This window comes from Camelus bactrianus, chromosome 27 (genome assembly GCF_048773025.1).
Source record: "Camelus bactrianus isolate YW-2024 breed Bactrian camel chromosome 27, ASM4877302v1, whole genome shotgun sequence".
In the NCBI taxonomy this organism is placed as follows: Eukaryota; Metazoa; Chordata; class Mammalia; order Artiodactyla; family Camelidae; genus Camelus; species Camelus bactrianus.
Window position 1 is genome coordinate 19696115 of NC_133565.1, and position 18304 is coordinate 19714418.

The 18304-nt window shown below is 42.2% G+C and overlaps 1 long non-coding RNA gene across 1 annotated transcript; it reads right to left on the minus strand.

The window, feature by feature from the left end:
* Positions 1-502: 502 nt before the first annotated feature.
* Positions 503-16675, minus strand: LOC123619087 (uncharacterized). The gene is made up of 3 exons (XR_006727625.2): positions 16300-16675; positions 4882-6155; positions 503-3887 (listed from the first exon to the last, which is right to left on the minus strand). It is a non-coding gene; the product is annotated as an uncharacterized LOC123619087 (long non-coding RNA).
* Positions 16676-18304: the final 1629 nt, after the last annotated feature.

Consider the following 18304-nt stretch of genomic DNA (forward strand, 5'->3'; position numbering starts at 1 on the left):
GCCATAAATACTGTTCACTCATTTTGTAGCGTGGAATAAAAGGTCTTTCCAGGAAGTTATTATCAACGGTCTGTAAAGAAAGGGGTCAGAGCTTTGCTTCCTCCCCTAGCTGTGGGAGTCACCCCAGCCTGGCTGGGACAAGTGAAGGGGTTGTGCAAGAAGGAAGCCCTACCCAGTCTGGGGGGGTGGGGGGGCCCAGGGTCCCCCCTCATGACCTGACCAAGATATCTCCATTATCACCAGGTCCTGCAGAAAGTGTACTTGCCGGAAACCCAGGGAAAGGGAGGGAGCGGAGACAAAACTGTTCACCTGCAGAGAAATGTCACAGTGTCCTTCAAACCCAGAACTGGAAGTTCTCAAAACCCCTCCCCACAAAGGAAGACTGCTTCCCCTCTCCCTGGAATGGCCCAGCCTTGTCCCGCCCCTCCCTCCCCCCCTCCCCTCCCCCCTCCCCTCCCCCCACCACCCAGAGCACCAAGACTCCCATTCTGGAAACTTGCTGGCTGAAGAAAAGTTACCTTGGCACTTGTCTTAAGTATTGACTATCTGTCTTGAGGGTGAGGGCTGTAAATTCTCTCGCCTAAGATCCAAGTCGATTTGTTATCAAATCAGGCATTGAGAAGCTGATTCATTGCTATTCAGCGCTTTGCTGATTTATATGCAGAATGTAAAACAGATGCCTTATGTGATACATATTTATGGTGAGTGCTGTTCTAGGAAGATTTATTGCGGATCCCTTTGTCGGGGTTTGCACGAGCAGAGCCATGATTGCTTGTGTTTCCTCTCAGCTGCCAATGCCAAACTCATTAAAAAGAGGTGTGACTATTAATATACATTGTAATCCTGACAGGCTCTAATTTATAACACCCTGGCCGGTTGGAGTATTCTCCTGACTTGAGAGGTGGTGTCTGCATTTCCTTTTCTGGAGCTAAATGGTACAAATAGAGACATATCTTCTCCCTTGGTCCCTCTCTCCTCTCTCTCTCTCTCTCTCTCTCTCAGTTTCTCCCCCTCTCTCTCCCTCTCGCATATCTCTTTGTCTTTTCCAGGCATCTAAGTCAAGTCACAATGTGCTGGAAAAAAAGCCAAATTCTATGTGATCTTTTTTTTTTTCCTTCCAGGTCAAATACGCCAAGGGTTTAGAACAGTGCAGAGCTGTGCTTTAATGCCCTGTAAGCACGTGTTCTTGTCCCCGCTGGCATGCCATCTCTCTAGGCTGAGCTTACAAGGAAGAAGTTTGGAACAGATCACATCAAGCATGCTTGGCAGTGGTCGTGTCCGACTTGAGGCCCCAGAGTTGAGCAGTATAGGTTGTTCTGTGCCTGAGAACTGGAAATCCACTGCCCAAAGGGGACCATCAGGGAGAGACATGTGACTGATAGCATTAATCAGGTGAAGGATGGAGGAAGATACAGTGTTAACTGACAGAGCTGGCAGGGGATCCCAGGCCAATGAGAAACTCTGCACCTGGGAAGCGATTTGACCAGTGGGCTTGGATGGGAGTAGAGTAATGACACGAGACAAACAGCGCCTGGGAAAACAGCTTTTCTTCATCCTAAATTTGAGATAAGTAGTTCCTAGAGAGAGAGAAACAGTGTGTGTAGCCACAGCATTTATCTGAGTGTTGGTCGCCCCTGAAAAGCAACTTAAAGAGATGCTGGGGAAAGTCACCATTTATGAATGTGTTTTTAATGATTCCATGAAAGAAGTTTTGGCTCAAATCGATTGGCTATCAAATCTCAAAAAGCTAGACAGATAGAAATAAGACAATTGGACTACCATCTTCCCCCACGCTCTATAAGCAGGGCTGGGGACATGGTGAGGGGAGTGAAGGCACCAAAAAAATGGATAATCAAGATAAATAATATTTGAATGCAATACGCTCAGAATCAAAATTAATGCAAAAATCCATAAGGAACAAAATATCAAAATGTAAAATAAAGACAAGATCGGTATTACTGAGTTTCCTGTTGCCTCGGGGTCCCATGTGGCTGGTGAAAATCACTGCTGCTCCTTTAGTAATATTTATATTATATTTGTCTAGTAGTATTTATTATTATTTAAAATTGATAGGCCTCACTTACCTCCCCCTCAATCCCAGCTGAGGTGAAGAAAACTTCTTTTAGCTTTCTGTGGCCTGAGCCTAGTCCCTTTCACTTTGTAGGAAACCATTCCAGAATGGATGAGGGCGATGGTGATGGTGATGTGTGGAAAACCCAAGAATGACTTCAAAATGAGGCCACCCTTTACATCTCTTAAAATCCACATAGCCAAGTGTCACCAAAGCATTTCTAAATTGCAGTGGATTTTCTTTGGTAACCAATGAATGGGAATTCAAAAAGATGATGAATTGGGGGAGGGTGTAGCTCAGTGGTAGAGCACATGCTTAGCATGCACGAGGTCCTTGGTTCAATCCCCAGGATGGCCATTAAAATAAGCAAACAAATAAATAAATAAACCTAATTACCTCCCCCCCAAAAAAAGAAAAAAATAAAATAATGGTTTCTTTACGTCCCATTAATTTGTCCAGGCCATCCTGTATTTCTAGAAAGTATCCCTGTGGAAATCACTGAGACATGTTGAATGACTGAAAATGAAATACATATATAATCTGTATGTCATGGACATTTAAAAAAAAGATGTCATCCAAATTCCATGCATCACCTTTGGCCAGAGTTCTAGAAACAGCCACATCAGTGACACCAGGAGACCAATGTCATTTTGGGTTGTTTTCAGACTAAATTCTGCAAGGAGGAGAAAGAAAGTCTGCAATCCTAACACACCACAAAATGTTCTAGGCTTCCTAATATACAAAAAAGAAAAAGAAAAAAAATTGGCATCTGAGATGTCCTAGTATGAATAATTTTTGCCTGTGTGAACAGGGCTGAAAATTTCTTTTTCTAATTAAACTCCCATGAGACCCAAGCCGCCTTGGAGCTAGTCTTAGTCAGAGAACGCTTTTCTCCTCTCCTCCTCCTCTGCCTCCTCCCCTTCCAGTTTGTAGAGAGCTTCCCAGAACCCTACTCAAAATCTCAGCGATGTCAGCAGCCTCTTTCAAACCACATGGAGAGGGTGGGGAGCTGTACAGCAGGAGAAGTGATAAGAAGCGAGCGCTTCCCCGGCTCCCACAGGGTCACGTGCTTCCCTAGAGCAGTTTTTCAAGAACGGAATTAAATTGACATGGTTGTAACCCAGCTGACATGCTTCGCAATAAGAAAAGCCATCCAGTATATTAATTTTTGTTTTGGACCATTCTTTTTGAGTAAAGTGTTTGCCTATCACGGTGAAATAAATAAAATGATAGTCAGGATGCTTCTTCAAAAATGCTATTGATTGTTTGACATCAAAACAGACCCAGCATTATTTCCTGGAGAAAAAAAAAAAATCTTGACTTCACGTCCTTTGAATTCCAGTCCATACACCTTTACAAACCAGGTACTAAACCTGCAGAACCAGTCTGAAAAAAGAAGCGTATCCGAAGGCTCCCCCAACTGCCCAGATACAGCCTGGTGGCAAAAGGGCTCAGGAAAACATGTAGCTGTGACGAGCAGTCAGATATGGGTAAGGAGAAAACCTCTCTCTTTGTCCGAAGGGGTGATCACATGTTGACAGCTGGAATTTACATGGCTCCTTATTCAACAAACTAGCGCCTTCCCTGCATTCCAACATCAGCAGCACAATAGTGGCACAGAAGAAAACTGACACATTACACACGGTCCAGCTGTCCCGTCCACTCTCCGTGGACGCCTCCGCCTCCTCCTCCTCAGTCTTCTCCATCTCTCTCCAACATGAGCTTTCCTTTGTGCAAGACCTAAGCATACAGGCGCGGGGAACGGTCCCTATATTACGAGTGCTTGATGTCACGTTGCTTTCATACGCTCGCCCGCCTGCAGGACATAAACTCTGCATTAAAGATGAAAAATAAATAACCAAACAAAACAAAGCCAGGACAGCATAAAAAACCCGAACAAATCCCTTCGACTTTGTCGTCAGCTCCAAAGGAGCTGGGTGTGATCAGTGTTTCCCAAACCGAAAATCTTGTGCATATCTCAAACGCCCTTTTTTACCTTGGGTGAACGTGGCTTTCTTTATGAACTTGAACACTGAGGAAATGTGACCTGTGGAGTAGCCAGTGCTATAATTAGAATGGTTTTTATTGCCTTTTGTACAAGAATAGTCATCTGAGAAGAAAGGTCAGCTTCAACAATATCTGACAATACACAATGCTTTTTTGGAATATACATGTTTATGTATATATATATATATGTGTGTATGTATATGTGTATGTGTGTGTATATGTATATATATATGTATATATTTCTGATTATTTTGCAACACCATACACTCCTTAGTTAAAAGCTGCCATTAAGAGGACTCAGAATTTTTCCAGGAAGGATTCCGTAATGGAAAAAATGCCTGTTTATAAGTGGTGGAGCTTATTATCCAGGCAAGCACAGCAAAGTGCATGAAAGGTACATGGAATGATCCCGTGGTTTGTAAAACAGTCCATTCAGAATAGTTTTCCTGGGAAAATCCACGTTTTACTGATTATGAAGAAACTCATTAATACTTCCCGCACTACACAAAATCCTTAAAATATGGGAAATTGGGGGGTGGGGGAAGGCTTTATGTATTATGAAGCAGTCATTAAACTTTAATCTCTACCACTAGGGGGCAGAATGAAGTTCTTTTCTAAACTGACGGCTAGGCAATCAACCATCACATCATTGTAACATTGAAGGCACTTCAAAAAGACTCAGATGTTTAACTGTTGTGCTAGTGATCATACATTCATATTGGGCTGCAGGCCAAAAGAGAGAAGAAAAAAAAAAAAAAAGCCAGAGATTTGCAGCTGAAAAGCTATAAAGTGGTGAATTTTACCTTAGAGCAAAACCATCTTCAGTGACAAATTTCAAAGGCCATATGTATGCGATTTTTATGAAAAGCAGACGACCCTAAATTTCTTTGTTTAACTGGAAGCGATCTTCCTCGCAGAACAAGCAGGTTCTTTTCGGCAGTTTCCCTTGTTTATTGCGCTGTTACAAATTTCACTTCCCTTTCTAGTCCTACAATCAGGATTCTAGAAATGCTGTTTAATGCCAAAGGGTATTTCATTAACACTGCCACCTCCAGCGTCTTCAAGGGTATCACCTCAGGCACAACATTGCTGATGGAGAACGTTTAGAGTATTCTGATAAAATAGGTTTTTTTTTTTTTTCCTTTTTCCCTTTTAAATGAAACCCTCCAACCCAACCTTTATTCCAGGCTAAGAGCTCAAACTTCCCAATTAGATTTTGCCCATACAGGATATTAGGAGTACTTCCCCCAAGTGGTTAAAACACTGGAAGTGATCAATCATTAGGATTATGAGCATTATTTCTCACAAATATAGAACTTCGATTCCTAGGACCTGTTCAGAGCATTTGCTTTTTAGACTTGATAGCCAGTTACTTCTAAGACACTCTGGAATATTTACACACCAAAACATAATCCATGGCGGGTTTTCTAAGTTAATAAATGGAAGGAATAGATTCAGGGTGACGGGGCCAAGTCCACCTGTCAGCTAGACACTCAGAGAGTTTGCAAATTCCAATTCCAATACATTTTGTTGTTTTTGAAAAGAAGCGAATGCAGTGCACTTCTTCTTTTCACTAAATTGCGGTCCCAGGAAAGTTGGAAAGGCCCCAGGTGAAGTGTTGGGTTTGGCGTCTCCCCTGCCCCCACCTTGTTTCCAAAGCACGAGACAGTTTTGTAAATAGAGATAGTGCCGAGAGGAATTCCATCTTCCTTTTTCCATCAGGAGTGTTACTTGATACGTATCAATATTTCCTGTCAGCTCCAACAAAGCAAAATCTTGGGCCTTCTGGTCTCTTTAGATGGCTAAATATCGTTTGCTTAAGTCAGCGCGTTCCAGACCTTTTATGTGGCCTGACAGTTGACTGGGAGAAGGCCCACTAACTTTCTTAAAGTGTGCAGTCATCCGTTTGGCGGCCGGCTCCGGGAGTTCCACATGAAATCCTCTTTAGATAAATTCATACTCGCCCAGGGTGATTAGCTTTCCAGCTTGGCTTGTCTTTAAAAGCAGGACCTTCGTGATCAATGTGGGGTCGACGTTGTCTTCGACGCCTTCAGTATTTCTACTGCAGGTTCCAAAGCTGGTGAAGAAAGATACAAGCAAAAAAAAAAAAAAAAAAAAGAAAGAAAGAAAAGAAAAGCAACTTTTTTTTCCCTCCCCAAAGATGACAGGCTGAAATTGACAACCTAATCCTTCAGGCTTGTCTTACTTACTGAAAGGCTCAAATAATGTCAAAAGAACCATCTGATAACAGTCTTCATGCCAAACCTAACAGCTTTATTGCAACAAGAAACTTTCACATTAAATTTCCATGTGTTTTCTCTCCACACTCTTTCTTAACTTCCCTGCCCACCCTCCCTGTGCGTGCATGTGTGCGTGTGTGTGTGTGCGTGTGTGTGTGTGTGTGTGTGTGTGTGTTTCCCCCCACCCCCCAAAGAAAGATAAGGCTTCTCTGCTTCAAAAACCAAGTAGAAACTGCTACAGAGGGCCAGCTGGGATAAAGTCAAATTAGTGGATTATTATTACCTTGGGGACATTGGAAATCGAGTTTGTTATTGGCACTTCCTGTTTCTGTGGGAGTCGTTAATAGCTAAAATTTAAAGGGTGTTGGCCAATCAACAGAATGTTATTTTCTTAAGTGGATAACTGCTATTTGTCTTTTTCTGCTTTGCTCCTGCTGCCACACTACCTGCCACCAGGTTTACCTCTAATTCTAAACTCCCACTTAATTAGAAATAAAGCCAGGCTTCACAGAAGCATAAAGAACGTTTTTCTTCAAATCTAGACTCTCCGACTAAGAGGGCAGGTGGGTGGGTTAGGAGGCTCCGTCTGACTAAGAAATCTTTTAAGAAAATGGTATCAAGTTGTTAAGCATACTTGAAAATACGATAAATACAGGCACTGTAATGTAAATAAGAGCAGCTCATTCTTTGCGTATTCTTTGGATGTTATGGAGAGAATGTTTGCAGTAAAATACAGATCCTTCTGTGCTTACACTTTGTGACATTCTTGCTGGGACAGTCTTACATTTGGAAGCTAAGGGATGCGTTTAAGAATTTTAAAGTCCATGTTTTTTTGTTTGTGTTTCAGTTAAGGATGGGCTTACTTCTCCATGTTCTGAAACCATTTTAAAGAAAAACAAAAACACATATACACACACACAAAAACAGACAAGAATCTTGCAGGGAACTCAGAGTAAAAACAAAAAAAAAAAATTTTTTTCTGTTAAGTAAAATATTTCCCTAAGGTAAGTTACTTTTCCAAGGGAGTTACAGTACATCTCAGTTGAATACATCATACAGTTGAATAGCACCGTTTTTACTAGTCCGATTGATGTTTAGGAAAAAACAGTCTTGAAAATTAGCCTATTGTATAATTATGTGTCTGACTGGAAAAGCAAAGTGTCTCAGTTAAAAATATGGTTTTTTTTTAAAAAAAAAAAAGACTTCACCATTTCCTTCCAAACATTTGTTAATTTAATTGTGTTTACTCTTGGATCTGCATTCTTGGTCAGGTGACTAGACTGATAAAGGACAGACAGGGTTCTAGATTTCCACCTAAAGAAACTCTTATCCAGAGGTTAATCTGCTGGTAACCTTACCTACAAATATATGAGTTAAAAAAATTGGTATTTTTTACTAAGAGCTCTCACAGCATATTCCCTGACTACTTTTGAAAACTGTATCCACAATTTACATCACATCTCTAATAAACTCTGCACGGGGAGCTGCAGAACCTTCCAACAGATTCTGCCCAGTTTGCGTATTTTCTGCATTTCTATATTTAAAACAAATTCCCTACTCACCCACCCCCTCGTTGAATTCAGGGAAACACAAACAACTCATAAGCTTTGCACTGAAACCAGTTTGTTTTGCTTTCCTGCCTAGAATTGCTTTTGAAATTGTTCAGCAGTAAAGAAAAGGCTGTTGGTATTAACTTTAAACGCCAGCTACAAGCATATTGACTTCTTATTTATTCTAGGTTTTATTTTACCCCAAATCAAGGGACAATATATTTATTTATAATGGGTCTATGTCGTATACGGTATGTGAAATATCATATAAGTGATATAAACATATATGATATAAACTCATACGTATATATGAACTAAACCCATTATAAAAAGAACTTAAATTATGCAAAAACTAAAAATTCCAACTTTGGTGTTATGCTATGTCCATTTTGCAGATGGGGAAACTGAGATGAGATTACCGATCATGTGCATTAATATCAAAATCTGCTAGAAGCCTGGGAGTTTTTAACATCAGGAAACATACAAAAATGCCATCATTCCCAGCAAACCGATCCAGGCTGTTTTGTCAAAGGTGTGCCTGGGAGGTAGGGGCTGGAAAAGATAAATGCAAATTAAATCCAGTGGGGTTGGGGTGGAGGGGCATCTCTTCTTGAGGAGCAGGGTGGGAGGGAAATAGTCGTGCCCAAGTGTGTTCCTGTTTTTACAGAAACCCCTTCCGAGGCACCGAACTTGCCTGCTGCTCTGGAGAAACAAGGCGAATTATTTCAGCTCTCTCGGGCTTGGAGAGTGTGTTTGCAGGAGCATGCTCATAGCTGCAGTAATAAACATCTCCAGCTGCAAAAGCTCGGCTAAACAGGCCTGGGCACAAGGGTCCGAATTCCTTTCCTTTGACCATCTGAGATTTCCCCTGCAAAAGGCGAGTCGGGGAGCCGGCCCTGGAAGGGTCCCCGGGCCCCGAGCAGCCCTGCGCTGCTTCCCCAGAAACACGCGCCCTCCCCCCAGCCCGCCTCTCCACTTTTGTTTTATTTACGAATATGTTGCCAGAATTCCAATGAGTTATCTATTCTGTGGCCCCGTCCATTTTCCCACCGAGGCCTTGTCGCCGGCTGACTCAGGGTCCAGTCGCAACAGTGAGAAGAAAAGACGAGAGCCAAAGAATTCTTTTCAACTTTTTTTTTTTAGGTTTCACTCATTTCTCTCTCTGCCTCCCCGCCTGCCTCCTCCTCTCCCTGACTCCCTCCCCCCCGCCAGCCTCCTCCTGCTCCTTTACCCCTTTCTGTTACAAGATCGCTCAAATTGAAGCCCAGGAGGGTCCTATAGGGAATGCATAGGGTCCCTGGGAGAAAAAAGCCCCCAACAAGCTATACACCAGATGTATAACGTTATATGGTCAAACTGGCAAACACAAAAGCCCAAAAAACAAAAGGCGTGAATTAGGGAGAGGCATTCAAAGGCGTGTTTTCAAAACAGCCCGGCCAAGAGCCTGGTTCCCCCTCCTGAGACTAAATGCTTGAAAGAAAAGGTGCTAAAGAAAGAAAGGAAAAGAAAGAAAAAAAAAAAAGCCCATTTTTTCTAATTAGCTGAGGCCTAACAGGCACTGAATTTCGCAACTAGTTTTCATCAAGGGGGTTGTGGCTGGTGCAACTGAAAAAAATATGCTTTTGAAATCTGTGATGGGGGCCTTCCTTCCCTTCACTCCTCCTAGGGCTCTTTTTTTTTTCTCCCTGTCCCTGGCTTTTTGGGTTCTGCCTGGCTTCCTCCATCCACCCCATTTTTCACACCCCTCCCCCAAAGTACAAATATTATTTAGGTTTAAAAAGAGAGCACAAGGGAAAGCCACAATGGTGCTCAGGCTCGCCTTTCTGTCTCTTTGGCAGGGGGCTCTCCGTGCCAGAAACAGTCCCTCTGAGTTGCTATGAACCTCTGTCCAAAGCACGGCCAGCAGCAGAGGAGGGAAAGGTGTCTCTGCAGACCCAGGAGGGGCTGGGTGTGTGTGTGTGTGTGTGTGTGTGTGTGTGTTTTCCGTAAATGCTGGGATTAAGGTGAAAACCTCTCCATCACTGTGAATTTAAGATACTGGGAGGATGCTCTGTCGCTGTGACTTTTTCCCAGTGCAACCAGGCAGGTTTCAAGGCAGCTAGGTGCTATCCCCCAGCCAAGAGTTTGCCCCGGCACCTTGCCAAAGGACACGGGCAGACGATCTGCATTTTTTTCAAATTCTTCCTGAAAGGGGACAAAACGGTGTCATGGCCAGGGACTGAGGGGTCCTCGGCTGCCTGATAAATTACGAACTTGCATTCTTCAATGTCATTTCTCATAAGAAAACACAACAGAACTCGTGGGCCAGAGCTGGTGGGCAGCCTGAGTTTTGCAGGGAGGCAACTTTAATTGCCACGCTGTCTGGCTCGGATGCCTGTGGTCCTGCATGGTGTGTTTTAATAACAAACGCTTGTTTTAATGAATTAGCCTTATTAGGGGCTCCTCATCTTCCTTCATAAAGAGCAGAGCTATTCTGAACTTCTCAATGCAACAGTCTCTGGATATGTTCACACTGAAGGGAGCGTGTGGGATTGCATACCCTCCCCTGTATTTTCATGAGGCATATATATATATATATATATATTTTTTTTTTTCGTGGCAGAAGAGTGAGGGGCAGAAAGGTAAGAAAACTACTGAGCTTGCATGTATGGGCCCTAGACAAACCCCAGACCATCAAAGATGCTTGCAAAATTACTGTGCTAAAAAATGTATTTGCATTTACAGCTGAACAACCAGGATTTTAGTTCGGTCACCTCCTGCTTTTTTTTTTTTTTTTTTTTTTTTGATAAACCCGTGGCCTTGGCTAAAACAGATTCATTAGCTTTGATTAACCTTCTTTAACTAGAGTTAAAAACCCGCTGTAGACAGCTGGGCTACCAACGCAGCTTTAAGATACTTTATCATGTTTAAGACCCAATTACTGTTGCACTGAGTAAGAATAAAACATCACAGTAAACTGTGGAACAAACAGCCACCCTCACGTGCTTGGCAAATAATCATTAATTTATAACAGCAAGTTTCTCATTTCTGTGGTTTTTCTGATGGCTGCACTTAATTCAAGTTGAATACTCTGGAAAGTGATCCTGATGTAAGAAACCAGTTCCCCTGACCCCACTGGCTGTTGACTTATTTTTTTTTTTCCCTTGTCTTACACCTTGAGTTTGGAGTCTCAGAAGGCTCTTTTATAGAGTTTAAACTAAAATAGGAAAAGGGGGAACTAAAGCTAAAATGGAATCTGTGAATCTAAGTCTGGGTGAGAGAGAGGATTAAAGTGTGATGGAAATTCAGAATTTTAGAACAAGTTGTCGATAACTGGAAACACTTTGAATTAGAAAATTTAAATATTAGAGAAACACAGCCTTTGGAAAATCAGCTTTAAGTTATTTAAAAAGTGTTCTTTATACGACACCCACAAACTTTCTAAGAGCTACGGCAAGGTCCATTTTGTGCATGTGGTCTAGAAAGAAACAGAGCGAGAGAGTAACTCTGGCACACAGTGAGTTAATTTTGGACAGGATTTGACTGAAACGGGAATAATGAACAGTGAGATACTGCAGCTTTCAGGCAAAACAGAGTAACAACAATTAAAAAAAGAGAGAGAGGGAAGAGAGGGGGGAAAACAATCTCCAGTCAGTTAACTAACAAGAGCAGTCCAGTGTTTGAAACAGATAAAACAGAGGCCACCAGGAACGATGCCGTGACCGCTGCATCCCGGCTTTGTGCCTGGATGCGGAAAGCGGACAACATTTGTGAGCCAACTGTCTGTGGGTTTCTTCTCATCTGCTTTAAAATATTTGGTTGTGCCGTATTTCCATAATAACCACAACCACACTCTCCCCTCTGAAAACCCCCCACAACAACAGATGTGTGTTCTAAAAGGAAATGGAGACACTGATATAATCAGACACTAGTTAGAGTGCTTTCATACTAAATTCTCCAGCAAATTCACAACAACAACAAAAAAAAAAAAAACACCGCTCAACCACTGATGGAATTAATCTCAGATCCTTGATTATTTGAAGTTCTAGAAGTTTGCATTTTGCATTTTGTTTTTGAATGTATAGTGCTTTATTTATCAAACCGTGGTGTAATTTTCCCTTCAGTTTGAGGATGTGATTGTGAAACAAATAAATTGAAACTTACGGGCCAGTTCTCTCCAAATTTAGTTCCATTATCACTTTAAGAATGCACAGTACTTGATGATACAAAAGGGGTGTCTGTAGCTGGTTATTTAGTTGCTAAATCAGCAATATGTTGGTTCTTTTATTGTTGGGGGTGTGTGTGTGTGTCAGTCTTTCTGTCTGTCTGTGAATATATGACAGCAATACATCTTCCAGATATTTAAGATCTTCTATTTTAAAGTGAGAAAGTAAGAAAGAAGTCTTGCAAAGACTTAAATAAAAAACAATAAAACATTTTAAATAAGGGCATACTTTAAAATAAGTTGGAAAGGGAAAGTAGTGGATTTTTTAAGTATCATATTTTATCAAGAGTACACCTTGATCATAGCTGTGACTTTCTGGTATGTCTCAATTGCATTTAAAGTATATTATGTATCACACATAATACTGGATATTTTAGATCATAAAAGAACGTGAAGTACCTTTGATTGTTTCTGGCAGTAAATAATTTTGGCCACAGTGCAGTAGCCCCTGGGTTTGACTTGGAATAGTTTAATTTAAACTTCTTCCTCCAAACATACTCTTAGAAATATGTCCACACAACTAAACTACAGTTGGGAGAGGAAAGTCGAATTGAGGATCTCTTTGGCTTCTTGCTTCTATAGCTTTCTAACCTTAGAAGCTGGAAACACTTAACCCCAACCTACAGGTCCAGGCCTGAAATGACTCTGGAAATCATCCTGACCTGGGGCAGGGGGGGAATTCAGGGAGCTGTAGACCAGAAGTTCATCAGTCAAGCATGAAGTCCCCTTGGCCACTGGACAGTCTAGTCCTGATTTCTAGAGGCCAGGCTGCAGGCTTATCCCACAGGACAAGCCTTTCACTCTTAGCCTAGTTTAATATACTCCCTCCTGCCCAAGGGCCCAAACTCAACTCATTACCTTGCTTTCTAGATGATGCAGTAAGTCCTCCTGGAGTCTAGCCTGCGTCCCATGCTTAGAGTTCCAAGAAGCTTTGCTGTTCTTACTCGATGCTGTTTGCTGTCTGTCTTGGACCTCTCTCCACACCTGTTCCTAGGCAGCCCTGAAGCCCTCCTTTGCCCTCCTGCTTTGACACAACTCCTTTTGGACCTTTCTAGAGGTCTAAATTGTTTAAAGACCTGCTTCCTCCTAGATCGGCCTCTGATGCTCTGTCAGAACCTGGTTCCAGCCAATTCTGCCCTGGCTGGCCTCTCTCATAACTTTCGGAACTGGGGCGAACTCCTAGCACAGAACATAAAGGAAGATGGAAAGGCAGCATCTGGGATCATCAGTTGTCTCCTTACACACATCCCTTGTCCTAATGACCTCCAGATCCCTGAGGATCTCCTAGATCCTTAGTCCTTCTGTAACTATCCAGTCTCCACTTTGAACACCAGTCATCATGTCCAAAAACTGTGGGAATTTGTCTGCATTCCCAATGTACAATCCCAATGCCAGCCCTGCAGAAAATTTGTATAATCTGTGGCCTCAAACCAGAAGCATCAGCGCACTTTGCACAAATGCAGTAGCTGCCTGCAGCAGTCAGAGAGAGAGAGGTCGGCAGGCGGGCCAATTTCATAAGGAGGCAGTCCCCCGAGTCTGGGGGTTGAGAGTTCATCAGAGGAGGGGGAGAAGCCTATCCTTGGGACTTCTCTGTATAATCAAAGAGATAAGATGCTCAGCATGTGCCCTGTGAAACAGACCATAATGGGTTCCTAACCTGCTGCCTCTTCATTCTTAATGTGGATCAGGCCTTGGAGTTTAGGTAGCAGGCAGTGACATGATAAGACTCACCAAGACGGTGTCAGTGTCTACCTGCCAGAGTAATCGCCTTCTAACAATTGCCCTTTGAACACATCCAGGTGTCACCTTGGATAACTGACAGCTGAGTCATGATGGGAGTGGTGATTTGAATAGAATAGCATCTCCTGGCAAATTTTCATCTTAGAACTTCTAGATCGATGGTTTCCAAGCCTGACTACAATTAGAATCACTTGAGAAATACACACACACGCACACACACAAAGACCAACAAACAAAAATACGTACACGGCCAAGTTCCCCTCACTAACGGGTCCGGTTGAATCGGTCTGAGGTTGGGATCGCTATGGAAACGTGATTGAGAGAGATTCGGGGATTATTAATATTTCTACAAAGCTGAGAGCGGTATTTTACATCTTCAGCCAGCCAAATACGAGCCCAGCTATTGCTCTGCTGAACAACGTAAATCCCAAAAGGATCATCTACTTTCATCACCCCCTAAACTCACTTGTCCGTGCTTTCCCCACCAGTCAGCTGGCAGATGACCTCAGAGTCCCGCCCACCTCCACACGCCCATCTCTCAGGACCCACACTGTATAATTAAGGCACGGGTACAACTTGGTGGGCCTTTAAGGCAAAGGACCCTTTTCTTAAGTCCCAGCTAACCCTTGACTAACTGTCTCCCTGATGTATCCAAATCTGGCTCTTTTCTTTCCAGATCACCGGAGCCCGATTTGTTCCCGGAACACTGCAATCCATCCTGCCCCTCTCCTGTTCCTGTACGGCCTGCCTCTGTTCCTTGAGAAGCTGCGGGAATGTTCGGCTGTAGACACTGCTAGTTATTAGGCCCAGAGTTAGAGGTTAGGAAGTTTTCTGTGAGATGCCAGCTTCAGAAAATATTTCCTGGTCGGGGATCTTCATATGTTTCTTTCCCAATTGCAACATCCCCTGGGGAACAGACCAGCTTTGTCTTCTCTGCGATCAGATTCAACTCCAGTCTGGTGGAACCCTTGACTTCTAGGTCTTGGTAAGTCAGGAAGGCAAGAAAAGCCTTCTTATTCATTAGTGAGCTGTAGATATGATAGTGAAACCTCCCAAGAACTGACAAATTTTCCACTAATTAGCTGTTTAGTATTCCTCCACCCCCTGCAAGTCATTCCCCAATGAGAAGGACAGCCAGCCCTCTGCTTTCAGCAAATTGAGTCTATAGGTCTATAAGAGCCTGAGATTTCTTATAAATTCATAGACTCTGACAATATCTAATAGTGCATGGCACCCTGCCATTTAGATAACACTTTCCATGCATTATCTCATTTAATCTTCACGGAAAGTGGCCGACTCACGACTGATGTACGTAAAAATAAGGAGGGAGGCACAGCACTTAACTACGTAGCATCGTTGAGAGGATGAAATAAGGTGACGTTTAGTGAGGTACCACACACAAGCTCTGTAGACATCTTTTTCATCTTCTCCAGAATGTGCCTGTGGCTTCTATAGAGCCAATCCACACAAAATCGTTGCCACATTATTTATTCTCCTCTCTCTTGGTATGAATAGGGCACAAAGTAGGAAGCTCGGCCAGGTGACCCTTAAGATCTCTCCTAGTCCTTTGTTAGGACTTTTTAAAATCAATGACCTAAGCATAAATTAGAACATTTCTAAATTATTTTTCCCCTGGGAGATTGTATGTTTTTAACTACCTCACAGATCAAAAAATGAACAAACAAACAAAAATGTAATTTGATGCTAGACCTCAGTACAGGGTAGCATTCAAGGGTTCTTCCCTTTGGTTTCAGGTTTTCAGGTGGTTTTCCTGAGCAGGTACACAATCACTGTTCTAGTCCTGGATGTAAATAGTGTACCTTTAAGGTAACCTGTGGTCCATTGTTATTTTGTCTTCTAGAAGAGCATATGAGATCACACGGGTTCATTAAGGTTTCCAAAATTTCTTACGCTCAATGGCTTTTTCACAAAAATGAAGAATTCCAGACTTGCTAACCGGAATTGTGCAACTCCTAACTGCTATGCAGGGAAAAGTGGCCCCTGTGAATGTATGAACACAGTCCACTATGAAGGAAGGGACATACCAATTTCTGGTGTCACCCCAGGACCACATCAGAGAGAGATACAGCCTCACTCCTGCCACCAAAGTTTAAAGTACCAGACTCTTTACTAACTGTAGGCAATTAGTAAGATTCGTCTGAACAGTCATTCATTCATTTAACAAACAGGTAAGCAGCAACCATCATGTGCCCTGTGTTATTTTAGGTGCTGTGGGCACCAAAGGGAATGAAATAGTAAAAAAAAATAAAAATAAAAGTAAAATAAAAAAAAAATTCCTGTTCTTAATGTGAATTTCTAAATTGAATCACTGAGTCTCCCTGTTTTAAGACCTGGAGATGGTGAAATTTTTCAAGAACTAAGGTAGGTGAGAAAAACAGTTTATGATTTTCTGATAGTATCCAAATTCACGATGCTGTTTATATTAGAGTGATGACAGTAAAAATGAATCAAAGGATAAATTTGTACCTCGGAAATCCCGTCGCCAGGACTGATGGTCAGCTCTGGAGTCTGCATGCAGAGACAGCTGTGTACAGACGACAGAGGTAGGACCAGCACGATGTGTATTCAGACACACAGCAGAGAAAGGTCATGCAGGCCCTCTCTGATCTCCCTTTAGTGCCTGGGGAGAAACACCAAGGTTATGGAAGTCAACTTCCAACAGTTCCCCTGGTCTTCTGTTCCATTCCCTAATTTTTGTGAAATGGCATTTAACATTTTGCTTTTGCTTAAAGTCAGGAGATTTTTGGTTGTGCTTTGGTTAATTTTTTTCTAAAATAAGTCTGGCTTTGATCCGGTCAATAAAAGTTGACCACAGAGCAGACAAAAATAAGCGTCTGAAGGTATGGTATGTTTCTCAGACTCTAGAAGTGACTTGAATTAGATTCAAGAAGGCAATGTACTCTTTCTTGTCCTGATATAAACCAACAAATAAACAATTCTAAAAGCCCAGTTCTACAGACATGAGACATCTGGATACTTAAAAAAGGAATCCACATACTTGGCAACGGGTCCAAACTTGGGATCCAAATCTTCTGAAGTTCACACATCACCATTGTGTCAAAATGCTATCCTGTCATGATGTGTCTCCATAATGTCATGTCAACATTGTCTGTTCTGCAGAACATCTCCTTAAAAAGTTGACGACCTAAGAGGAAATGTAGTTTTTATCCCATAAGGCCCCAGAATTTGATCTTATTTGTTCATTATGCACAGAAGGTACTCTATGTAATACGCGGTTCATGATGAGAATGCTTGAAAAGGTCATTGGCTTAGTTCAAATAAACAAAACACATTCTCTATAACATTCTGGCATGCTAGGCAGAGATTTAGAGCAGTGAGAAGACTGTAGAGTGTAATGAAAAAATCAGAAGGCCAGTTTCGTGAGGTTTAGGGTAAGACTATTTTTAGTATACTGAAAAATTGCTGGGGAGAAGGGAGTGGTGTGTAAAATAAAATAAATAAAAACTGGTCACAGAGGTCCAGTTTTCAAATAGGGAGTGATTAATTATTTTAAAAGAAAGTCCCCTTTAAGTCAGCGGTACCCTTTTTCTGTCTAATGGGTAGAAACCCCTGCCATCCTGAGAACTTGGCCCTACTTTTCTCAGTGCAGAGTTTTCCATCACTTCAGTCTTGATGGTAACAGAAGGAGAGAAGAGGCTTTTAATACTTTAGGGAAATTTCCAAAACCCTCATGCTGAGGGAGGAAAAGCACTTAAAATGATCTTTAAGATGTTTTCTTATTTAAAAAGAAAAGTCCTTAAGAATTGTATTCAATAGATTTGTGTTTTATGTTTTTGAAAGACCTACTATGCACTGGGCTCTTTACATATATTTTTAATTAATCCTCCCAATAATTCTAAATCTATATTAAACATAGTATATTCTGCTATAATTATGTGAAAAGCTGGCAGGGGTTAAATAGCTCCCCCGAAGTCAGAATTAAGCCCCAGAACATCCTTTTCTTCAAAGCTCAGTCTTTTGACTACCCATAATGCTTCTTGATAAAGAATGAAAGCGAGGCATCCAGAGATCCCCCCACCCCAAGAAGAATTTCAGACCTTGTAACTGACAACCGACCGAATGGGGACATTAAATTATTTTTCAAGTATGGCTTCACCAGGTGCTGAGTTCATGGACTCGGCAAAGAAATCAGATGTGAAAGGAAAGACTGGGCATGTTTGCAGTGGACTTTAGCTATAGAACTCCTTGAAAAGCTGATGGTTTTCCAGGGCTGGCTGCAAGATTTATGGGGAAGGTCTTGCCTTAAGGACTTGTGAAAGTTCCCTGCAGATATGATAGCACGCTGAGCCAGGAAACCTGCTGCATTCTGTACCCCGTCAAAGGAAAGCCACTGATAAGACTTCATATCACAGTGCGCTGCTTGCTTGCAGTAAGAAGTCAGGCTAGGGTGAGCCTTGGAGACCAAATCAGGGCTCAGAAGGACACACAGTGAGATGTCTTTTCTGGCCTG